The sequence below is a fragment of the Triticum urartu genome, chromosome 1A, assembly GCF_056163025.1.
Source record: "Triticum urartu cultivar PI428250 chromosome 1A, HENAU_Tu73, whole genome shotgun sequence".
NCBI lineage: Eukaryota > Viridiplantae > Streptophyta > Magnoliopsida > Poales > Poaceae > Triticum > Triticum urartu.
In genome coordinates this window covers 23,722,018-23,742,243 of record NC_141873.1, presented here as the reverse complement: position 1 = coordinate 23,742,243, position 20,226 = coordinate 23,722,018, and the positions used below count along the sequence as shown (strand labels likewise).

At 42.4% G+C, this 20,226-nt stretch overlaps 2 long non-coding RNA genes across 2 annotated transcripts; both read left to right on the top strand.

Moving 5' to 3' along the window:
- The first annotated feature begins 4,256 nt into the window (after nucleotides 1-4,256).
- On the top strand, nucleotides 4,257-5,305 carry LOC125533601 (uncharacterized). Its single transcript, XR_015616921.1, has 3 exons — nucleotides 4,257-4,574; nucleotides 4,658-4,775; nucleotides 4,926-5,305. It is a non-coding gene; the product is annotated as an uncharacterized LOC125533601 (long non-coding RNA).
- Nucleotides 5,306-15,647: 10,342 nt separating this feature from the next.
- Nucleotides 15,648-16,520, top strand: LOC147988644 (uncharacterized). The gene is made up of 3 exons (XR_015616901.1): nucleotides 15,648-15,777; nucleotides 15,861-15,978; nucleotides 16,129-16,520. It is a non-coding gene; the product is annotated as an uncharacterized LOC147988644 (long non-coding RNA).
- The last annotated feature ends 3,706 nt before the right edge of the window (nucleotides 16,521-20,226 follow it).

The window sequence follows — 20,226 nt, the reverse complement described above, 5'->3', positions numbered from 1 at the left end:
GCGGCCCGAGGTGGGGGCGGAGTCGGCAAGGAGGGCCCGCGGCTCTTTCGCGCCAAAAACGATTTGCCCGGCGCCCCCGAGCGCCCCCAGCGCGTCGGGTTCGGGTTGGGTCCGCCGGCGCCAATTTCGGCCCGAGCCAGCGAAAATTGGGCCCTTGGGGGGCGACTGGGCCGATTTTTTGGCGCCGGCGGCCGAAAAGTCGCCTGGGGGGCCTTGTTGGGGGCACGGCAGGAGATGCTCTAACCTGGACTAACGCTATTTTTAGCAGAATTTCCATGGTGTTATTTTTGTGTAGAAATAAAAGTTCTCGGAATGACCTGAAAATCAACGGAGATTATTTTTGGAATATATAAAAAATTCTGGCGAAAGAATCAAGGCCAGGGGGGCCAAGCCCTGTCCACGAGGGTGGGGGCGCGCCTACCCCCCCTGGGCGTGCCCCCCTGCCTCGTGGGCCCCCTGGTGCTCCACCAATCTCAACTCCAACTCCATATATTCGTGTTCGGGGAGGAAAAAAATCAGGGAGAAGGATACATCGCGTTTTATGATACGGAGCCTCCGCCAAGCCCTAAACTCTCTCGGGAGTGCTAATCTAGAGTCTGTTCGGGGCTCCAGAGAGGGGAATCCGTCGCCATCGTCATTATCAACCTTCCTCCATCACCAATTTCATGATGATCACCGCCGTGCGTGAGTAATTCCATCGTAGGCTTGCTGGACGGTGATGGGTTGGATGTGATTTAGCATGTAATCGAGTTAGTTTTGTTAGGGGTTGATCCCTAGTATCCACTATGTTCTGAGATTGATATTGCTATGACTTTGCTATGCTTAATGCTTATCACTAGGGCCCGAGTGCCATGATTTCAGATCTGAATCTATTATGTTTTCATGAATATATGTGAGTTCTTGATCATATCTTGCAAGTCTATAGTCACCTATTATGTGTTATGATCTGTTAACCCTGAAGTGACAATAACGTGGTACTTACCGGTGATGACCGTAGTTTGAGGAGTTCATGTATTCACTAAGTGCTAATGCTTTGTTCCGGTACTCTATTAAAAGGAGGCCTTAATATCCCTTAGTTTCCAATAGGACCCCGTTGCCACGGGAGGGTAGGACAAAAGATGTCATGCAAGTTCTTTTCCATAAGCACGTATGACTATATTCGGAATACATGCCTACATTACATTGATGAACTGGAGCTAGTTCTGTGTCACCCTAGGTTATAACTTTTACATGAGGAATCGGATCCAAAATAATTCTCCATGACCGATCCAATGCCTACGAGCTTTTCACATATTGTTCTTCGCTTAGTTACTTTTCCGTTGCTACTGTTACAATCACTATAAAACTAAAACTGCTACTGTTACTTTTTCCACTGTTACCATTACTATCATATTACTTTGCTACTAAATACTTTGCTGCAGATATTAAGTTATCCAGGTGTGGTTGAATTGACAACTCAGCTGCTAATACTTGAGAATATTCTTTGGCTTCCCTTTTGTAGAATCAATAAATTTGGGTTGGATACTCTACCCTCAAAAACTGTTGCGATCCCCTATACTTGTGGGTTATCAAGACTATTTTTTGGCGCCGTTGCCGGGGAGCATAGCTCTATTCTTCGAGCCACTTGGGATTTATATCTGCTGATCACTATGAAGAACTTGAAAGATCAAAGAACCAAAATTTATCCCTCAATTATGAGGGGAGGTAAGGAACTGCCATCTAGCTCTGCACTTCATTCACCTTCTATTATGAGTAAACTTGCGACACCTACTACTGCTATTGATTCTGATAGGTCACATGTTATTGATGATGCCACTTCTGTTGTGCGTGATATTTATGATGAAACTACTTTTATGCTTGATAATACTGTGCCACTAGGTGAATTTTTTGATGAACAATTTGCTAGGGCTAGAGAGAATGATATTATTGAAACTGATAATATTGATGAAAATGATGATGAAGACTCTCCCCCTAGATATGAATTGCCTTTTGTGCCTGAGGGTTATGTTATGGATGAAGAAACTCCTAGAGACTTTCTTGCTTGCAATGATAGGAGTGATCTTAAGAAATTATTAGCTAAGCTGAAAGAAAAATCTCTGAATGCTAGAATGAAATATGACCCTACTTTTGCTACTTCACCTATCTTTATTACTGATAAGTATTATGATTTCTCTGTCGATCCTGAGTTAATTACTTTGGTTGAATCTGATCCTTTCTATGGCTATGAATCTGAAACTGTTGTGGCACATCTTACTAAATTAAATGATATAGCCACCCGGTTCACTAATGATGAGAAAACTCGCTATTACTTTATCCTTAAATTATTTCCGTTCTCATTAAAGGGTGATGCTAAAACATGGTTTAATTCTCTTGATCCTGATTGTGTGCGTAGTCTCCAGGATATGATTTGTTACTTTTCTACTAAATATTTTCGCGCTCATAAGAAACAAGCTGCTTTAAGGGAAATATATAATTTTGTGCAAATTGAAGACGAGAGTCTCCCAGAAGCTCGGGGGAGGCTTCTCCGATTACTTAATGCTTTGCGTGATCATCCTCTTAAGAAAAATGAAATACTTGATATCATTTATAATGGACTAACCGATGCTTCCAGAGTTACCTGGATAGTTGTGTTGGTTGTGTTTTCAGGGAAAGAATAGTTGATCAAGCTGAATTGCTATTGAATAATATGTTGACTAATGAAAATAATTGGACACTTCGTGAACCAAGTCCTAAGCCAACTCCGAAGAAAAGGGGTATTCTATTTCTCAGTCCTGTAGATATGCAAGAGGCAAAGAAATCTATGAAAGCATTGGTATACCCCTTCCCCACTATCCCTCGCGTATCGGGGGAAACCCTAGAACTTGTTCGGGCAACAGGGGCAGCATCGTCGCATTCCTTCTTCAAGGTGTTGATTGGGGCGCGGCGCTTCGGGATGCTGGGAGGGTGGTGGTACTTCTTCGAAGGGTGCAGCGGTTGCCGGTCTTCCTTTCTTCGTTGATCTGCCCGTGTTGGCATTTATTTGTCTTTCTTCTTCTTGTTTTTCTTTTGGGCTTATCTATGCTGCTGCCCCAGCGAGCTGGATGTATCGGGTGTTTGCTTTATAATATAAAGCGGGGGGAAACCCTTTATCGTCAACTTGTTCTCAACATCAAATCAATTTCAACTCGGTCACTATATTCAATTTAGTACGACAATAGATTTTTAACTTCTATAAAATGGGTAAAAATCCACGCATCTAGAGGTCACATAGGGAATGCATATGTAAAATTTGATAAATTTGTGTGATAATTTTTACTCAAAGAAAATAATATGATACTTTATGTACGTAATTATTGTAGTCTAAATACATTTTTACAGCATGTCACCTATACCATACTATACCTAGTGTCGGTTTAGTGCACAATAACTTAACTTTTTATTTATATCTTTATTTATCTCGGGTTGAAACTTATCATATTTCCTCGCATGTATAAGCGCACGCATGTGTGCGTGTATTTTACATGCATGTAAATTTTCATATTTTTCAAAACAAAATAAAATGTTGTTTCCCCAAGTTAATCTATCACGATGTCAAGTTAGTGGAGGACGATCCATACTACAATTTTGGCTCTCCTTGGAGTTCATGCGCACGCATGGGAAGTTTTTCAACTCATTTTGCAGATATATTCACATTGCCCATGCATGTCGAACAAACTGTGAACATATATGTAAACCACCTTCTAAATATTTTTCCCTTTTTTATTTATATCGGTGGGGTTTTTATGGGTGGAGGCTTTCTCGTTTTTTTTGCATAGATGGTAGACGTGGCAGATGCTATTTTGTATTGTACGGACAGTCTATGTTACGTATTTTTTCATTTTCTATCCTGACCGTAAATTTTACAATCCAACGATATAATTAATTCTAATGATGTGGATTAAGGAGACGGCTTTTTTATCCTAGATGTAAATTTTACAATCCAACTGTATAATTAATTCTAATGATGTGGATTAAGGAGACGGCTTGAAAGGTGCATCCAATTGGTAAATATAAGAAAGATAGAAAGATTTCCTAAAAAAAATAGATAGATAAGCATGGTTATTAGGTCAGGAAATATTATACACTACTAGGTTATGAGTATGTATGTATCCAGGCTAGCTTTGGAGTAGCCTGCGCAAAGTAGGAGGACAGCGAGTAGGAGGCTTGGCCTTAAATGGCTCCAGCTGTTTGCGCGAGCGAGAAAGGATATGGACGAACAGAGAAAGCTGGGAGGAGGAGGAGAGAGGTCGATGAGCAGCAGAGGAGCGCAGTCAAACCGGCAGTTTCACTTTGGTGCGAAAAACAGCATATGGAAACAAGATTGGCAGGGCTGGCGTATGACTGAGTGGCGTTGGCGTTACCGGTCCGGCGCATATAAGTAGGAGCGACGGCGAGCCGGAGGTCACACAGCCGAGCAGCAAGATCTCTCTTCCCTCCTCCTCCTCGTCCAGTCCTCTCCTCCAGTCCTCTCCTCCGGCCAGCGTGAGCTTGAGAGAGGTTGGTACCTACAGGTAGCCATGGACGGCCATCGCCGTGCGCAGCACCAGACTCGAGGAGTATGCACCTCTAATCATACACTACATCTCTTTCAGCCTTATGTTTCTTTCTGTTTGTAATCTCATTGCCGCCGGTGTCGCAGGGCATTCAAGAAATGTCCCCACCCCGACCAGACTCAGGTCGCAAATCTCAGCCGCGAAACTGGCATGGAGGTCCATCAGATCCAATATTGGTTCCAGACTCGGCGGGCGCAGATCAAGGTATGTACTGATAAGTAGCTCTAATAGATGCACTCTGCGACCTTCATTTTGAGGAACGAACTTGCCAAACTTTTGGCTGACTTGGGTCGGATTTTCTGCATTTGCATGGGCCATTGGAAATTTGTAATTAACAAAGCTCTTATTGTATAGGGATCTTCATTGAACACAAGGCCTCCGACCAGGGGATCTTCATCGCCAGATCCTTGATGCTCCTCTCATTCGACAACTTTGCCTTCATTCTTTGACACAAGGAGGAGCGTCATAGAGATGGAGGCTGATGTTCGTCGTCGCTATTGTGGTCTTTCTCGGTTTAGTGTTTGTGCGTGTGTGTTTCGTCTTATTAGCCAAGGCCCCCTTCGGGTTTGTATCGTGTGCATCTGTGGCTCTTGAGCCTTGGACCCCAGATAGGTTTGTATCTTGTTGTGTTGTGTTTGCCTTGCATTTGAATTTTAAACTGCCACCGTACCCTGAACCTTGCTATAGTTGGGGTTTAGCTTTGACTAATCAATAAGAAATTATCTGAATATTTTTGTATTCTTGTTAATAGTTTGTACTGTCAAATCGATTGTCCGATGTCCAACTGTTCAAGATTTGTATGCAGAATCTGGAAGAACCAAAAGCATTGACGAGCGTTCATAATGGTATTTGCCATTAAAGATTTTGATTTTTCAGGCTTTTGGTGTCTTATGTGTTTGTGATTCATGACATGTACCAGTATTAGGTGGTTGAAAAAATAATACCAACAGCGGGAACTTCCACGGGAGCGGCATCACGCCGCACTTCTGCCCTACTAGTGGACAGTAAGACTGGTTTGAAAAATAGCTCAGTTCTTTGAAAAAACAAAACTTATGACCTATGGAGGATGTCTGCTCCTAGTCAACTCTCTGCTCACCAGCCTAAATATATTGATGCTCTAATTTTTCAAAGTATCAAAAGGGGCACACAAAAGACTGGATTACTACTAATCCAAATTCTTCCGGCAGTGCAATGAATATAGAAGGAAATATCGCTTGGAGAACTGGGATATTCTTTCTAGGACAAAAGACCAAGGGGGTGGGATATTCTTAGCAAATGGCTATATATGTTACTTACAGTGAAGGAGGGGGTGTGGCAAGAGTTGCTAGACAATAAATACTTCCACTCCAAGACATCATCTTGAGTAACGGCACAGATGTTGAACTCACCATTTTGGAAGGTCTTGATGAATGTATAGAATGTATTTTTTTAGTAGAGGCGGTTTTATAGTGGGTGATGGTCGTATTATGAGATTCTGGTAGGATACCTGACTAGGAGACGAGCCATTGGCCTTACAATACCTGAACTGTTATGATATTGTGCAACGGAAGGAGGTTGATGCTAATACCATATCTATCAGTGACAAGTCCGTTGAGTGACTACTTTCGGCGAGCCTTAGTTGAGATAAGTGGACCGCTTTGTTTGATTTAGTACGTCGGTTCATGTCGATCAACTTAACTAACGAACCAGACTCGTTTCGATCATGATTGACTCCTTGTCTTTTCTTAGTTAAATCTATGTGTGCGGGTCTTATTAACGCTGGACTTCTTGTAGAAAACACATTTGAAAAACTAAAGTTCTGCTCAAGGAGTTTGCTGGGTTTTGTCTCCGACCATCATGTCGTGATGATTTTGCAGGTACCCTGAGAGGCCCTTGAGTTTGTCGGAATGTCGATTAACTTCTGTTCCGGCAAATTCGGGTACTCCATATGTCCTATTTTCAGCAAAGGTCATGCTGAAATTTTCCGTGAATTTTAGCATGACTTTGCTAAAAATAGGACATATGGGGTACTTGCGACAAATGCATGGGCCTGGGTATCTTAGTACTTAATTAAGTAGGATCAACTGCCTCTTGTGTTATACATATAGAAGTGTGATATCAACTCATAGTTATTTCTAATGTCAGTTGCTCGTCAACGATAAACCCTAATCTGGTAGGATGACCTAGTAAAAAATCCCATACCACATATTCTATTTGGATGGCCCTACTAACCCTTGACCATAAATACTTGAGATGGATGTAGCAGGCTTAAATAAAGAAATGTTTTTAGGCCAACTCCACTGGGCCTGGCTGAAAATGCACAAGTGTGCATGACTGACAATATTCTATTGTAAAGCTAAACAGGAAAGAGGAACCACTCATCCTAACCATTTGCTCTCAAAATTACCACTTCACTTCTTACTACTGAAAATCTTAGACCATCTCCATTCACCAATTGCTCAAACTAGTTTGAAGGGCGTGTTTTCACCACACTGTGGATTATCTTATTGGACCCAACAGAGATGATGTAGTTTTGAATTATGAACGTAGGAAATGTCGTCATTGGACGACGAAAGTCTCCCGGGGAGTGCGGCTGGTGCCACGACGATCGAGGTTTGTGCGACAGGCCTCACCGGGACGATGATCAGCGCTTCAGCATTAAGCTCGAGGAGACCTTCGAAATTGAAATGGTACGCAACGACGACAAGTGTTTTTTTTTCATAATTACGCATGACTTCAACTATGTCAACGTGTAATTTTCATCTTTTACAATTCGAGTATAGCTTATCCCATGCCATGCAAGACGCTATGTCTTGGATGGCTTTTGGATTTTGAAGACCATGAAAATTATGAAACAAAGAAAATTCACCTAAGGACTCATTATGATGTGGATTTTGAAGTAAATCTGTGTAATTCTGGGAGCGTAACCCATTTTGGTTGCAAAAATTGGGAAGCATTTTGCAAGATATATGGTTTTGATGAGGGTATGCTTGTCACCATGGATCTTGTTGATCCTGACATCGACCAAGACAATATGGACATTTGGGTCCTTGTTGATACACCTCCAGTTCTACCGCTATGTGAGTTTCTCAAACATACTTAATTATTAACTAATTTGTATTGTTCATTTCAAAATAGTTGACAGCTTATTTCTATTGACAGCTTATTTTGATTGTTCAAACAATGTGCGTAACATGGTAGACAAAGCCCACTACACTGATGGCTCTGAGTTAACTTATCAGGAGAAGAATCATCTAGTCGGATTTTGTACTGATCTTGAGAATTACAATATCTATTGTAAAACTCCTCAACATTATGGTCAATACGTGCCAGTAGTGCACGTGTTGAACTACGATAACTACCATGGAGATACCCTGGTAAGATTTTCTACTATTACGACGTTCGTCCATCTTTTGTATACTTCTAAAACTAGTACATCATTGCTAACTATGAAGTTATTACTATGTTTTTCAACAGAGAATCCCAGAGGATTGTGTGCCTCATTTGATGTATCAGAATGGCAGCCTTCGTGTTTTGAACATACATCCAGGTCATCCTACGAATCTCAACTGTCCATACCAGATTTCTAAAAGAAGTGGAGACATGAAAATCAAGGAATGGAAAAAATATATGGACAGTTGGAAGGAGGTTCTTGAAAGCAAAAGGAAGCGAAGCGCAAGAATTGGAGACATGATGATCTTCATTCTCCATAATGGAGAGTTAAGGTCTATATTGTTTTATGCTATTTTACCTTAAATGGGTATTTAGGTCCTGCCTAATGTTGATGATCATGTGCTAAGAACAATTAAGTAGGGTTGGTTCGATGACTATCAAGATGATGATCGTATGACCTGTTATTAATAACGAGTAGAAGTTGTATGATGATGATTAGTAGGACTTGTTAGGATTAGTATTACTTTCGACAAACTCGCTACTCGCGGTCTCGAGACTTGTAATGTTCTATCTCTGTTCGGTCTTTTGAATTCGGAGACTAATATGATGAATTGTATTCGGAGACTAATCTTCTATTGTATTCGATGAACCTGTTGTTGCTGTGTGGTGCTGTCTATATTCTATCCAGTAATATATTTTGTAACCTGTGCAAATATTAGAAAAGAAAAAAAAATCCCTAATATTAATACTAGTGGCACACCACCAACTAGTGCGCCATTAGTAAGCCAGAGCACACTAGTGGCGCATCATCAACTAGTGCGTCATTAGTAAGCCAGAGCACATGGCTAAATATGGCCCCTGGGAGGCATACTAATGGCGCACCGTAGGATATACTAATGGCGCACTGCGTGGTGCGCCATTAGTAAAAAATTCTAATGGCGTGATGCTAGTGGCGCACCTATGGTGCGCCATTAGTAGGAAAAACAGGTGCGCCACTAGCAGGACTTTTCCTAGTAGTGTTAGTTTTTCTTTCCGTTTTTTTCCTTGATTTATGTATTGAACTATTTTTTTTATAAAACACCTTGAAGGGGGCATAGATCAAACATATCCTAAACCACTCCAATGTTAAACATCATCATACGTGAACTATTAGGTGTAGCAGCTACAAATAGTTATGTCAAGTCCTAGGAGATTAATCCCCACCCTCAGCAGCCTTACCTCATAGAATCCTAGTTGCGACAGTATCTTCATACCATGTCTTGAACATCATTCACTTCTTCGAGGTGTCAATCCACTTTTGGTGCCTTAATCCTTGTCAAACTTTAGGCTCTAATCTAAACTAGACTACCAGATTGAAATGTTAGTACAACTGAATACCTGATATATAAACAGAAAGCTACACTCATGTAAGAGGCATATAATGCTAGCAGAATGACACATGAAGTTACATAAAAGACAGTATTTCACACATGCACAAAAACATGCAAAGACCGTCATCATGGCAAAGAGCAAACAATGGAGACTTTTATATAGCTACTTGTATAGACATCAACACATGAGTATTGACCACTAAGGCAACATGAAAATAGAGTAGAAACATCTTGTACGACGTGCCAGGCATATCTTAGCGATCTCAAAACTTTATATCTAGATGAATCATATTTCAACAATCCGTTGCAATCTAAACCCTGACATTACCACATTTGAAGCCTCTGCCAATAACCCCAAGGTTATTTACAGTACTTCAAGTGTTTCTGTTTTTTCTATTGAGTTTCCTGACGACTAAGTCGGTGTTCATGTTAAAAAACGACTATTACCAGTGTTTACCCTCACAGGAGGAAAACACATTGGTGCTTACCATGAATTTTATTTAGCCAATGGAAACTCATAAAGAAATAGCAATAGGAAGACACACATACAGGTGCTTAAATGATCCAACTTAATCATTATAACATGACGATGATAATGAATTGGCTCATTTATCACCAACTATTGACATTATTGCATAATTCATGTAAGACATGATTGTTGAAGAGAGGAACTCTCTTATATGTAGTAAAAGCTACCTTGTGCATGTAGACTATTTAGATAGTTCCATATATGTTCAAATTGGCATTGCTATTCCAAGTATAGATGTGAAAGGTAAAATTATACTTATATAAATTTAGAAAGCAAATGGCTGACATCTGACACCAGATACAAGTTCAAGATATGGTCAATCCATGGCACAAGTGATCTAAAAAATGAAAGCATTTTCAACATCATGTACTATCAATTAACAATAACTATTAGAAAAACAACATTGAATAAACGGTCTTATACTGAATGATGATTAGAATCCAAGAGACAAGTCCAAACAGCAAACAGTTCCTTCCAAGACCCAAACAAGACTATTACTAGTTTTCATATGCGGAATCACATGGCCATTTACTGTGTATATATGACTATCTGATGGGCGTGGCAGTGCCCCGTTTAAACTATGGGGCTAGTTGATCCTAAAAGTTACTAGTCCACAGAAGTGAAATTTCATATAAAAACCTAGAGAGCAATGCAAATTTCAAAGAAAATAAAGCACTTCACCACACAGTTGTGCAGCCCTGGCCCTGGCACCACCACTGGCCCAAAGAAAGGGACAATAATAGACAATGCCTTCTTACCACTTGGCAACCACTTAGTCCTAAAAGGCTAAAACATCTAAAGTTGTTCTAAATTATCTCCTGAACAAAACGACTAAAAGTCCCAAAGCAACTAATGGCACACAAGATCGAAATTAACAAAAGAATATATATACAAATGTCTGTGTGTGTGTGTGCGTGTGTGTGTGTTGCTTTTGTGATATGTATAAAAGTAGATTTAACAATCCAAGTAATTAATGCTCCAAAATGACTTATCCACTTTCCAACCAAATTAGAAGAGACACTAGTTCCTAGATGTAGGTTGAAATATGGTTTTTAAAGAGCATGAAAAGGGTTAAGAAATATATATAGTAATCCTCCACAGAAGTGTTTAGTACACCATACCATGCACTTCATTGATGCATTGGCCAGAATTAAAGCCGCACTTTGGATCTGCATTGATACATTGATGCCACTGAAAGATCTACATCATAATAATTGTGTCCCACAATATGAACCGTTCCTAATTGCACTAACGTGGGAAAGATTAAGAAGATCTACACCGCGATAATTTGGGCCCACAAGATGAACGATTCCTAATTACTATTTAACATGGGAATTTTTAGGGAGTCTCTAATTAGTATAGACTAGTCATCAACCCGTGCATCTGCACGGGCAAGTTTTCCAAATGGTACTAGTTTAAAAACTTTTAGTGAACATTTGTTGTCTGTAGTGAGCGGATACACTTTTTGTGTGCAAAATATTGGATGAATGAACAATATGAAAACAAATCTATAATGTCACGAAGGTTGTTTATTTAACACACATTAGCTTGTTATGTAACTGTCAAAAAAGTAGATTACATTTTGAAACAAATGCAATATATATATATATATAATTTGTGTAGCCACTCGAGATATAACTCATTGTCCTATATGTAACTTCATTCTTAGTGATAAGTATAATAAAAATATATGATATTTCCTGGAGTTTATATTTCTCCTTTTTTTTCTAATTACAGTGTTCAATTAACCATCAGGGTATCATTATGCTTCGAATTGTGGAATAAAATAAGCATATCGCTATGGACTTCACTTCATTATTCCATAGTCTACACACACTAAAACCCTAACCAAATACACTGAAGAAGCAATGGAAAGTGAACTACTTCCTCAATTGCCCATACATCTTGCAGTTCTCTTCATCCAGCCTCCACATGCAGGGGCGGAACCAGACAGAAAATTACCCGGTGTCCACATAGAAGAACACATGCCTATATGTTAAACAATCAATGACCTACACACTAAAACAATGAATTATATTAAGCAAGTGCAAATTGCACCCGGTGCCAGTGACACCGGGTAGCTGTACGTAGCTACGCCCCTGTACACTAGTAGAAAAATGGCCTTTAGTCCCGGTTCATAAGGGCCTTTTAGTCCCGGTTCTGGAACCGGGACTAAAGGGTCGGTACTAAAGCCTCCCCCTTTAGTCCCGGTTCTAACTGGAACCGGGACTAAAGGCCCTCCACGTGGCCGCTGCCTGGAGGTCCACCTTTAGTCCCGGTTGGTAACACCAACCGGCACTAAAGAAAATTTTATGATTTTTTTTGAAATTTTTTTGAATTTCAAAATTTTGAATTATTTTAACCTCTAATCTCTAATCACCCCTCATCATTCCAAATCATCTAACTTCCTGAACGGTCACCCATTCTCTCACTACTCCAGCCTGAGCACGCTTAACTTCTGGGTTCTATTCTCCCTCGTTTCTAAGTCTGCACTTGTTGTTTTCCTGACAATAGTAAGATGTCAATCCTATTAACCCTCAGGAATTTAGCTTGAGCATGAAGTCACACATTTCACTGTTTGAGTTTGAAACTATTATTCTAAAAATCAATAATTATTTAGTAACACTAATATTTCTTGAATAAGTAGTTTGAGCACAGTTTGACCATAGTTTGACCATAGTTGACCATAATTCAAAAAAACTGAAATAATTATTTAGTAACACTAATATTATTGAATAATTATTTAGTAACACTAATACTTTTTGAATAAGTAGTTTGACCAGATTTAACAAAAATTCAAAAAAAACTGAAATTTGAGCATAACTTTATTTCCTTTTAGAATTTGAGGATTCTAAAAATTTGAGCATTATTTAGTAACACTAATGAGTCTGATTGTTCAGGCATTAATTCATCATAGACCATGATTATTTCATGTTGTTAAAATTTGCCAACCAACACATTACATGAAATTTTCATAAACTCAGTATAGTTGGATCTTTCCTGTTGACTATGTTAACATTAGCACTGAGTTTGCATAAACGTAGAGTGTGTACAGAGAACTTCCTTTAGGGATGCCCAAATCAAACATGAAGTGACACATAAGCTATTGTTTTCTCTTCTAAAACATAAGTTATTTTGTTCAGTTCAGAGTACTATATAATCATTCTCACACATTAGCTTGTTCTCAGGGCTACAAGTACTGCTGGACGAAGAATTTGAAAAGGAGTTCTCGCGAATGCCCCGCTCCTAGGGTTCCCTCGCCGCTGCCGGAGCCCGTTGCCGCCGCTAGCCGGAGGCCGCTCCCCTACCCCTCCCCCTCCCCTCCCTTCCCCGTACCCCCGCATCGCCTCCCCGAGCGAGGCGACCGGGGGCCTCTTCCCCGCTCCTATCTAGCTCTCCTGCCTCGCCCCTGCCTCCTCCCGCCGCCGCCAGCGAGCGCCGCCGGGCCTTTGCCGCGTGGTGCTGGCGGTGGCGGGCCTGCCTTTCCCTGCGCGTGGCTCCCTCCTGCTCAAAGGGTGGCGGCTGGCGGCGGTGCTCCTCAGCCATCATCGGTGCGGCCCGTCGGTGGTGGTGCCGCGGGCCCGGTGGCTCTCGACGCCGCGGTGCGGCTGTTGGCCGTGGGGTGGCGCGATGGCCGGCGGTGCCCGCGCAGCCAAATCTGGGCCCATTTGGGCCCATCTGGGTTGGGGCGGGCCGATGGCTTGGCGTTCGGCGGCGACGTTCCTTGGTGGTGGCGTGGTGGCGATGGTCTCAGGCGGTGAGGACTTTGTTGGTCGGCGAGCTGCAGCGTGGTGACAGGACTGTCCGGGTCCACGTGGGCCCAACCGGGCAGTTGAGGCCCGGCAGGTCCTCGTCGCCGCATCCGGTCAGCTCCGCTGTGGCAATGGAGGCTGTCCCCTCCCTCCGGTCGAGTTGTGGTTGCTCCCGTGGCTGCTGCCTTCTCTTCCTCTCCATATCTCATGTTGACAGCTCCAGTGAGGTGGTGGGGGCTATCCGGTATTCATGGTGGCACAAGCTGGTGGGTGGCTGAGGGGGTGGTGCATTGCGAAATGCCTGGGGTGGTGGTGGTGTTGTGGTTCGGGAGAAACCCCTGTCTGCCTGGCCAGCACTGATGCGATGACGCCTGCGGGCGTCGTCGGACCTTCGTGAGGGGCAGCGGTATACCCCTTCCCCACTATCCCTTGCGTACCGAGGGAAACCCTAGAACTTGTTCGGGCAACAGTGGCAGCATCGTCGCATTCCTTCTTGAAGGTGTTGATTGGGGCGCGGTGCTTCGGGATGCTGGGAGGGTGGTGGTACTTCTTCGAAGGGTGCAGCGGTTGCCGGTCTTCCTTTCTTCGTTGATCTGCCCGTGTTGGCATTTATTTGTCTTTCTTCTTCTTGTTTTTCTTTTGGGCTTATCTGTGCTGCTGCCCCTGCGAGCTGGATGTATCGGGTGTTTGCTTTATAATATAAAGCGGGGGGCGGGGGGGGGGGGGGGAACCCTTTATCGTCAACTTGTTCTCAACATCAAATCAATTTCAACTCGGTCACTATATTCAATTTAGTACGACAATAGATTTATAAGTTCTATAAAATGGGTAAAAATCCACGCATCTAGAGGTCACATAGGGAATGCATATGTAAAATTTGATAAATTTGTGTGATAATTTTTACTCAAAGAAAATAATATGATACTTTATGTATGTAATTATTGTAGTCTAAATACATTTTTACAGCTTGTCACGTATACCATACTGTACCTAGTGTCGGTTTAGTGCACAATAACTTAACTTTTTATTTATATCTTTATTTATCTCGGGTTGAAACTTATCGTATTTCCTCGCATGTATAAGCGCACACATGTGTGCGTGTATTTTACATGCATGTAAATTTTCATATTTTTCAAAACAAAATAAAATGTTGTTTCCCCCAAGTTAATCTATCACGATGTCAAGTTAGTGGAGGACGATCCATACTACAATTTTGGCTCTCCTTGGAGTTCATGCGCACGCATGGGAAGTTTTTCAACTCAATTTTGCAGATATATTCACATTGCCTATGCATGTCGAACAAACTGTGAACATATATGTAAACCACCTTCTAAATATTTTTTCCCTTTTTTATTTATATCGGTGGGGTTTTTATGGGTGGAGGCTTTCTCGTTTTTTTCCATTGATGGTAGACGTGGCAGATGCTATTTTGTATTGTACGGACAGTCTATGTTACGTAATTTTTCATTTTCTATCCTGTTCGTAAAATTTACAATCCAACAATATAATTAATTCTAATGATGTGGATTAGGGAGACGGCTTTTTTATCCTAGCTGTAAATTTTACAATCCAACTGTATAATTAATTCTAATGATGTAGATTAAGGAGACGGCTTGAAAGGTGCATCCAATTGGTAAATATAAGAAAGATAGAAAGATTTCCTAAAAAAAGATAGATAGATAAGCATGGTTATTAGGTCAGGAAATATTATACACTACTAGGTTATGAGTATGTATGTATCCAGGCTAGCTTTGGAGTAGCCTGCGCAAAGTAGGAGGACAGCGAGTAGGAGGTTTGGCCTTAAATGGCTCTAGCTGTTTGCGCGAGCGAGAAAGGATATGGACGAACAGAGAAAGCTGGGAGGAGGAGGAGAGAGAGGTCGATGAGCAGCAGAGGAGCGCAGTCAAACTGGCAGTTTCACTTCGGTGCGAAAAACAGCATATGGAAACAAGATTGGCAGGGCTGGCGTATGACTGAGTGGCGTTGGCGTTACCAGTCCGGCGCATATAAGTAGGAACGACGGCGAGCTGGAGGTCACACAGCCAAGCAGCAAGATCTCTCTTCCGTCCTCCTCCTCCTCCAGTCCTCTCCTCCGGCCAGCATGAGCTTGAGAGAGGTTGGTACCTGCAGGTAGCCATGGACGGCCACCGCCGCGCGCCGCGCCAGATTCTGGTGCTCGAGGAGTATGCACCTCTAATCATACACTACATCTCTTTCAGCCTTAAGTTTCTTTCTGTTTGTAATCTCATTGCCGCCGGTGTCGCAGGGCGTTCAAGAAATGTCCCCACCCCGACCAGACTCAGGTCGCAAATCTCAGCCGCGAAACCGGCATGGAGGTCCATCAGATCCAATACTGGTTCCAGACTCGGCGGGCGCAGATCAAGGTATGTACTGATAAGTAGCTCTAATAGATGCACTCTGCGACCTTCATTTTGAGGAACGAACTTGCCAAACTTTTGGCTGACTTGGGTCGGATTTTCTGCATTTGCGTGGGCCATTGGAAATTTGTAATTAACAAAGCTCTTATTGTATAGGGATCTTCATCGAACACAAGGCCTCCGACCAAGGGATCTTCATCGTCAGATCCTTGATGCTCCTCTCATTCGACAACTTCGCCTTCATTCTTTGACACAAGGAGGAGCGTCATAGAGATGGAGGCTGATGTTCGTCGTCGCTATTGTGGTCTTTCTCGGTTTAGTGTTTGTGCGTGTGTGTTTCGTCTTATTAGCCAAGGCCCCCTTCGGGTTTGTATCGTGTGCATCTGTGGCTCTTGAGCCTTGGACCCGAGATAGGTTTGTATCTTGTGGTGTTGTGTTTACCTTGCATTTGAATTTTAAACTCTGCCACCGTACCCTGAACCTTGCTATAGTTGGGGTTTAGGTTTGACTAAGCAATAAGAAATTATCTGAATATTTTTGTATTCTTGTTAATAGTTTGTACTGTCCAATCGATTGTCCGATGTCCAACTGTTCAAGATTTGTATGCAGAATCTGGAAGAACCAAAAGCATCGACGAGCGTTCATAATGGTCTTTGCCATTAAAGATCTTGATTTTTTAGGCTTTTGGTGTCTTATGTGTTTGTGATTCATGACATGTACCAGTATTAAGTGGTTGAAAAAATAATACCAACAGCGGGAACTTCCACGGGAGCGGCATCACGCCGCACTTCTGCCCTACTAGTGAACAGTAAGACTGGTTTGAAAAATAGCTCAGTTCTTTGAAAAAACAAAACTTATGACCTATGGAGGATGTCTGCTCCTAGTCAACTCTGTGCTCACCAACCTAAATATATTGATGCTCTAATTTTTTAAAGTATCAAAAGATGCACACAAAAGACTGGATTACTACTAATCCAAATTCTTCCGGCAGTGCAATGAATATAGAAGGAAATATCGCTTGGAGACCTGGGATATTCTTTCTAGGACAAAAGACCAAGGGGGTGGGATATTCTTAGCAAATGGCTATATATGTTACTTACAGTGAAGGAGGTGGTGTGGCAAGAGTTGCTACACAATAAATACCTCCACTCCAAGACATCATCTTGAGTAACGGCACAGATGTTGAACTCACCATTTTGGAAGGTCTTGATGAATGTATTGAAGAAAATATGCCCTAGAGACAATAATAATGTTATTATTTTATTTCCTTATATCATAATAAATGTTTATTATTCATGCTAGAATTGTATTATCCGGAAACATAATACTTGTGTGAATACATAGACAAACCAAACGTCACTAGTATGCCTCTACTTGACTAGCTCATTAATCAAAGATGGTTATATTTCCTAACCACAGACATGTGTTGCCATTTGATTAACGGGATCACATTATTAGGAGGATGATGTGATTGACATGACCCATTCCATTAGCTTAGCACCCGATCGTTTAGTATGTTGCTATTGCTTTCTTCATGACTTATACATGTTCCTATGACTATGAGATTATGCAACTCCCGTTTGCCGGAGGAACACTTTGTGTGCTACCAAACGTTACAACGTAACTGGGTGATTATAAAGGAGCTGTACAGGTGTCTCCAAAGGTACATTTTGGGTTGGCGTATTTCGAGATTAGGATTTGTCACTCCGATTGTTGGAGAGGTATCTCTGGGCCCTCTCGGTAATGCACATCACATAAGCCTTGCAAGCATTTCAACTAATGAGTTAGTTGCGAGATGATGTATTACGAAACGAGTAAAGAGACTTGCCGGTGACGAGATTGAACTAGGTATTGAGATACCGACGATCGAATCTCGGGCAAGTAAAATACCGATGACAAATGGAACAACGTATGTTGTTATGCGGTCTGACCGATAAAGATCTTCGTAGAATATGTAGGAGCCAATATGAGCATCCAGGTTCCGCTATTGGTTATTGACCGGAGACGTGTCTCGGCCATGTCTACATTGTTCTCGAACCCGTAGGGTCCGCACGCTTAAGGTTTTGATGACGGTTATATTATGAGTTTATGAGTTTTGATGTACCGAAGTTAGTTCGGAGTCCCGGATGTGATCACGGACATAACGAGGAGTCTCGAAATGGTCGAGACATAAAGATTGATATATTAGACGGCTATATTCGGACATCGGAAGTGTTCCGGGTGATTTCAGAGAAAACTGGAGAGCCGGAGGGTTACCGGAACCCTTCCGGGAGAAGTAATGGGCCATATGGGCCTTAGTGGAGAGAGAGAGGGGCAGCCAGGGTGGGCCGCGCGCCTCCTCCCCCTGGTCCGAATTGGACTAGGAGAGGGGGGGTGGCGCCCCCCTTTCCTTCTCCCTCCCCACTTCCTTCCCCCTCCTAGTAGGAGTCCTACTCCTACTAGGAGGAGGACTCCTCCTGGCGCGCCAATAGGGGCCGGCCGGCCTCCTCCCCTTGCTCCTTTATATACGGGGGCAGGAGGCACCCCTAGACACACAAGTTGATCCACGTGATCATATTCTTAGCCGTGTGCGGTGCCCCCTTCCACCATAATCCTCGATAATATTGTAGCGGTGCTTAGGCGAAGCCCTGCGACGGTAGTACATCAAGATCGTCACCACGCCGTCGTGCTGACGGAACTCTACCCCGACACTTTGCTGGATCGGAGTCCGGGGATCGTCATCGAGCTGAACGTGTGCTAAAACTCGGAGGTGCCGTAGTTTCGGTGCTTGGTCGGTCGGGCCGTGAAGACGTATGACTACATCAACCGCGTTGTGCTAATGCTTCCGCTATCGGTCTATAAGGGTACATAGATCACACTCTCCCCTCTCATTGCTATGCATCACCATGATCTTGCGTGTGCGTAGGAAAATTTTGAAATTACTACGTTCCCCAACAGTGGCATCCGAGCCTGGTTTTATGCGTTGATGTTATATGCATGAGTAGAACACAAGTGAGTTGTGGGCGATATAAGTCATACTGCTTACCAGCATGTCATACTTTGGTTCGGCGGTATTGTTGGACGAAGCGGCCCGGACCGACATTACGTGTACGCTTACGCGAGACCGGTTCTCCCGACGTGCTTTGCGCAAAGGTGGCTAGCGGGTGACAGTTTCTCCAACTTTAGTTGAACCAAGTGTGGCTACGCCCGGTCCTTGCGAAGGTTAAAACAACACCAACTTGACAAACTATCGTTGTGGTTTTGATGCGTAGGTAAGATTGGTTCTTTCTTAAGCCCATAGCAGCCACGTAAAACTTGCAACAACAAAGTAGAGGACGTCTAACTTGTTTTTGTAGGGCATGTTGTGATGTGATATGGTCAAGACATGATGCTAAATTTTATTGTATGAGATGATCATGTTTTGTAACCAAGTTATCAGCAACTGGCAGGAGCCATATGGTTGTCGCTTTATTGTATGCAATGCAATTGCGCTGTAATGCTTTACTTTATCACTAAGTGATAGCGATAGTCGTGGAAGCATAAGATTGGCGAGACGACAACGATGCTACGATGGTGATCAAGGTGTCGCGCCGGTGACGATGGTGATCACGACAGTGCTTTGAAGATGGAGATCACAAGCACAAGATGATGATGGCCATATCATATCACTTATATTGATTGCATGTGATGTTTATATTTTATGCATCTTATCTTGCTTTGATTGACGGTAGCATTTTAAGATGATCTCTCACTAATTATCAAGAAGTGTTCTCCCTGAGTATGCACCGTTGCGAAAGTTCTTCGTGCTGAGCACCACGTGATGATCGGGTGTGATAGGCTCTACGTTCAAATACAACGGGTGCAAAACAGTTGCACACGCAGAATACTCAGGTTATACTTGACGAGCCAAGCATATACAGATATGGCCTCGGAATATGGAGACCGAAAGGTCGAGCGTGAATCATATAGTAGATATGATCAACATAGCGATGTTCACCAATGAAACTACTCCATCTCACGTGATGATCGGACATGGTTTAGTTGATTTGGATCACGTAATCACTTAGAGGATTAGAGGGATGTCTATCTAAGTGGGAGTTCTTTAGTAATATGATTAATTGAACCTAAATTTATCATGAACTTAGTACCTGATAGTATCTTGCTTGTTTATGTTTGATTGTAGATAGATGGCCCGTGCTGTTGTTCCGTTGAATTTTAATGCGTTCCTTGAGAAAGCAAAGTTGAAAGATGATGGTAGCAATTACACGGACTGGG